Here is a 5,911-nt window from a genome sequence, read left to right as displayed (position 1 = left end):
AGTGATTAAACTTCCCAAGATATTGCATCACCGTGTCAGGACCTTGCTTAAGCCTTAAAAATTCCTCCAGTTTCATTTGCAGGACTCCATCTGGAATATAATGTGCTCTAAAAGCTTCCTTAAATTCAGCCCAAGTAATTTGATGTCCTGCTGGTTGTATAGCCACAAAGTTGGCCCACCAAGTGCTGGCAGGTCCACGAAGTAACTGAGCTGCGAACTGAGGTTTTTGCACTTCGGTACACTGGATCAACCCAAACTTTTGCTCCACCACCCAAAGCCATTCATCAGCTTCAAGTGGCTCTTCAGCTTTTATAAAAGTGGGAGGTCGAGTCTCCATGAATTCCATGTAAGAAGCATTTCTGGCATTATTTGGAGGTACCCGAGCCCCATGTTGATTTTGGTTCTGAAGCACTTCACGCAAAACACGTGCATTGTCAGCCGTCGCATTTACTAACGCGGCAATTGCATCAGCTAGGGTTGGAGGAATTGGTGGCGGTGGAGGATCAGAGTCATCTTCCACACCGCCCTGAGAGGTGCCAGCTATATCAGATAGTCGAACACGCATAGGCATCTGAAATGAAACAGAACTCATAAATGGGCGTCCACAACTAGGAATATATTATAAAAAACAAAATACATGATCCTTAGTGGTTACAATACCAAAATTTCCAGACTGCTGCTGGTACTAATATTACAACAGAGGATACACTCATAGACCTAGTGCCTATTCTAATCCTCTGCATCAGTGTCTATCTCTGACACATCACTACCCCCTGAAGAATTTCCACCTGGTGCAAACACAGGCGCTGCTTCTTCCTCTGAGTCTGCATCCGGTTCACCCCCATCAGCTAACACAACACCACCCTCTGCCTCTGCAGCTCCTGGTGCATCATCGGGGTGCAGCTGGTAATACAGCTGATGAACTTCCTCATGCAGTACATTGGAGTAGTCCTCCAGATCATTGTAGGCCATGACCAAATCCTGAAAACGACCCATCAAATGGTTCTCACGAGCAATCGCTGCCTCCCTAGATCGCATTGTCGCAGCCAGTTGCTCCTTCTGTTCAGCTAACTGCTTCTGAAGCTGCTTCTTTTCAGCCAGTAGCTCCAGAATATGAGCAGCGTCCAGGCCCCGTTCGTTGACTGACGCTTTTAAATCCTGCTGTAGTTGTGCCACCAGCGACGGAGGTGCGTGACGGCCACTGTTTGCCTCCACCTGCGACGGAGGTGCGCGACTGCTACTGCCGGTCTCCACAGTACGGGAGGCCAGTCGATGCTTTGGCACGCCTCGCGGTCCAACATGCATGCGGGGCGTCTGCTTAGGGGGAGCCATTCTAAATTTTTAAAGAGTAAAGATACAATAAAAGATCAAGGATTAGTAGAGTTAGAATTTTTTTTAGACCCACATATATTCTGGTAACCATCTTGCGTTGGGGGGAAAAACTTTTTAATAAAGAGTGAATGTTATGATGCATGCTTCGGGTCCTATTCGCCCCACAACTACTGCCAAAATATATGGCTATCACGTTCTATGGCGGTGGCAACCCTACTCACTCCGAGATTAACTAGTCGTAATCTGCTAGTGTTTTGTTAGTGTACCTGCAGAAAATTCTAGCCTAAGTTGTGGGTTAGTGGTTAGTACCTTCAACTAAGCCACCTATTAGTCCTTGACTTATTATAGTACTAATTGCACTTCTTACTACCAGGCATGTAATCCTAATTTTAGAGTTCTCCAAAAATTCATTTGAACTCAAATTCCTTTAAAAATAGGTTCTGACGATTATTCTATTACTTGCAAATTGTGTGAAGGGCTCCGATACCAGCTGTCACAACCCAACCAAGTTATCGGGCCCACGTACACCAATCCTTGCCCTCAAGGCCTCGGATAGATATGTAAGTGGATCAGATAACTTACTCGAGTTGCCGAGTTTCGATGAACTCGTTCCTTTCCAAGGACCATTCACGCAAAGTTGCAAATATTACAATAACCAATCCAGAACATAAGAGTTTAAAAAAAACAGGAGTTGAGCGGAAGTCTTTACAATAAGATAATATACATTAACAAGCTAATAAGTTTACAAACCACAAAGTATTTATTATTACATGCCCGAGGTAGAGTTAAAGTGCTAACTTATTACATCAACTGGGAAGAAACCATCTTCCCGCAGCACCCACATAATGTACACAAGTAAAAGTCACCATTATGAGTTTAACAAAACTCATACGTGTTGATAGTTTCTCCTGCAACAACAATGGGATAAACCCTGAGTATGGAAATACTCAGCAAGACTGACCCGACTAAAGAAAAAGACTTTCAAGGATATGCTAGTTGTTGGGAATCAAGGTAAGGCTTACCAAATTTCAAAGACTCAGTTTTGCAGAAAAGCTTACTAGTAGTGGATCCTTAGGCCAAACTTTTACTTCACAAGTTAAGTACTTTTCCTGAATCTAGATTTGCCTAATCTAGAGCATTCACTTGTCCTACACTAGCTTCATTTTAACAACTTTAGTTTCACTTGTTATCTACGATGAGGGTCGAAGATCCAGTCTTCATATCCGAGAAGTTCGGCGATCCGAATCGATTAATACCCAGCTGGGGATCTCCAACCACACGACATATGTAGCACTTAACCCTTGCATATGTCAACTCGCCCACGGGTTTCTCAAGACCAGAACGGGTCCCCGCCAACCGAGAGCTCAGTACCCCACCATCCAGCCTCTTGCCAGGTGGATACACGATACTCTCGCCATCTCTCCACTCCCATTGCGGGCCGGCCTTTCTGGTATTGGTCCGACCGAGGCTAAGCTTACCCATGACGAGGCATGTGGCCAGTTAAAGGGTCCTAGATCAGCAGGCCAACAATCGGAACGGTCCTTAAGCGACACAGACGGGCGACCTTTCCTGCTCAACGTCTGGTCTCATATTAAGTTATTTCTGAAAACCTGGTACCTGTCAGAGGTACCCTACTGAAATGATGAAGTCATCAAGGCCTTTGATACCTTCATCACTCCAGACTCTTTTCTTTGTAAAAACATGATTCATAGATCAAAACATTTTGTTCTTAGTCTATGAGCATACTAAGCACATCTAGCTTTTTAAAACAGGTATCAAGGATGGTAATCAATATTCAAGGAAGCTATGCAACAAAGGTTTAATCATTCAACTCCTACCACCTAATGCATCATATAAGTGATAAAAGTTTAAAAACAGCAAGGAGGTGGCAAATGCACCGGGGCTTGCCTTGGTGAGGAGGAGAGTCGGGTTCTTCTACCAGGATATTACAGTTAACAGCAAATCCAAATGGGGCACCTTCTGGAGGACCTTCACTGACAACCTCAGTTGGAGAAGGTTCCGATGGAGGAACAGGCTCCCCTTCCACTTCCACTTCAAATTCTTCTTCAAGGTGCTCTACAAGTCAATTCGAAGTACATGAATGCTTATGTAATGATATGCTATACAAATTTTCATAATTTTTGGTGCGCTGGTTTTATTTCTAAAATTCATTTAGGCATTCCAGAGGCATTTTTAATTACCCAAAAAATTAATTATTGCTACAAAAATCCTAAAACTGCTCCTAGCAAAAACTACAAAATTTTGCGGATTCAACAAAATTGATTTCACAATTTTTGCATATTTCTACATTTTCTGGTGCATTTTACATGTTGTCAACTAAAAGACAAACTTAAATAGAGACTGGACCGAAACCAACTGCTTGGTCCACGAACACAGGGAAATCTGCCCTGCGCCGACTGCCCGCGCCACTTCTCTATAAACACCCCAGACTCAAAAATAATCTCACCGGAACCCTTACTACCAGTTTATGTGTCACGGGCATTTGCATCGAGGTCCCTTCCCTTTGGTTTATTCTCAACTCTGGTCCAAGACTGCACGTAGGCGACGAACTCAGGTTCAAGCCTGAGCTGCGCGTAAAAACCTGTGGCCGATGAACTTCTCCAGCAAAGGTAGGCTTCGCGAACCTATTCCTTAATGGACCGGTCAGACCTAGTTCCGAATTCATATCGATATCGCGCCTAATCTACCCTGCCCAAGGCTGTCAGCGCTTTATTATTACCCAAAGAATACAGAACAGATGATTATCAATAATAACAGCATCGATCTCGACAGATTATGATGATATGAGACATCGGCGGCGTGCTCACCAGACTGAGGAGCAAAGATTCTCAAGACGACATCAGACTGAACACCCTGACATGACCAGGCGTTTAGGAGCGTGGGGTATAGACAGTGGAACTCTGCTCGGTTTTAGATAAGAAACACAAACAGGGAGAGATGGTTTACGGCACTGGTGGTCACAGTTACAGTAAAACAAAGAGCACTCGGCCGGACTTGCACTTATCTGGGCGCCGATGTGTTTCAGCTGAGGTTTGCATGAGCTAGCACGCGGCCTCGACTCCTATGTCCACATAAGACCAGTCTACAGTGAGGCAAAGGGTAAAGGTTTGCTGGTGTTTGGACAGGGGAGCGCACCCACAGCTGAGTCACAGGTTTCTACCGGCTTCCTGGACTCCACCTGGCTTCAGATGCAGTGCGTCCATTTTTCCTGGGCAGCACATTTTTCTCCAGCAACCCCATCTCCAAACATCTGCCCTTCTTATCCACTACAGCCTAAAAACACGTAGGTAGGGAAAATGGAAAAAAGAACTTCTTCAGATATGCACAGACCCAATCCAAACTATCCACTGCATCTAATCTAAATTAAATTCAGCACACCTCTATTTAACCAAGCGACTTGGGGTAACCTTTTCTTTGAATTTAAAATAGAGACTGGGATATCCTTCTTCAGAAGAAATGTCCTCCTACAATGGATCTTCAAGTTTTATATAATGATTATCCCCCAAAAGCCCAAGAATGAAGAATTGAATGGTTCCAAGGTCAAGAGGATTACACAGTTTTTCTGAAAATTCAGCACAATAGCATCACATTTTAGGTTCTGAAACTGCACCTGGCAACCACCTGGACATCCCAACTTTAACCCCCTCGATCCACCAGATTCCAAGTAATACATGCCAACCTTAGTTAATAATATTTGCTTACCAAACAAATCTTTACAAGTTTGCTATAGAAGCCCAAGACTAAAAACTCGTGGATCAAGGGTTATAGTGCTCCAATGTTGAGTCTTGCGCTGCAAATTCAGATCTGATCAGTTTTCAGTATCTGTAACTCCGAGGGCCTGACAGACCATCCCTCTATTTCTCAAATTTCTCCACACAAACAGAGCTACCTCCCCACATCACACTTACTCACAAAATATTGGTCTTCAACTTTGCTGTAAACTTATAGGATCAATACTGCACAGATCTCCATTTATGCTACTCCAAAGTGAGGCACATCTCATAGGAGCCATAATTTCAGTTAGCTGAAATAAACTCTGAACGCAAAGACTGACAGGATGACTTTCAGACAGCTTTCCCTTTACTTTTTGTGTTGGATCAAACCCAACTCACTTAAAGGAATTTGTTCATGTATAGATGATCTCCATTTTTGTTATAAAGATCTCAGCTCCAAACTTCCTAGAAAAGACACCATACAGCTCCAAAGTTGAGCCAAATTACTGAAATTCAGACCAGTACACTATTCCCCATCTGAAGATGTAGAAGTCTGACAGCCTATCTGTAGGCGCCATTTTCTGCTATTTTTGTGTAGAACCAAACCAGTCTCCCTTAAGCAAACTTGTGCCCTGATAGGTAATCTACAATTTCTCTATAGCAAATATGGCCCAATACTCCACTAATCATCCACAAAAGGGCCCCAATGTTAGACCAATTATACACATTTCTAAAATCTGAACTGCACTAAGTCTGAAATTTCAGATTTGAGGATAGGACCTTTGGGCTAGGTTTTTCCACCAGTTTTATACAGCATTAGTGACATGACCCTTAATTAAATTTAT

The sequence above is a fragment of the Zea mays genome, chromosome 10, assembly GCF_902167145.1.
Source record: "Zea mays cultivar B73 chromosome 10, Zm-B73-REFERENCE-NAM-5.0, whole genome shotgun sequence".
Classification (NCBI taxonomy): Eukaryota; Viridiplantae; Streptophyta; class Magnoliopsida; order Poales; family Poaceae; genus Zea; species Zea mays.
Note: the sequence above shows the minus strand (reverse complement) of the source record.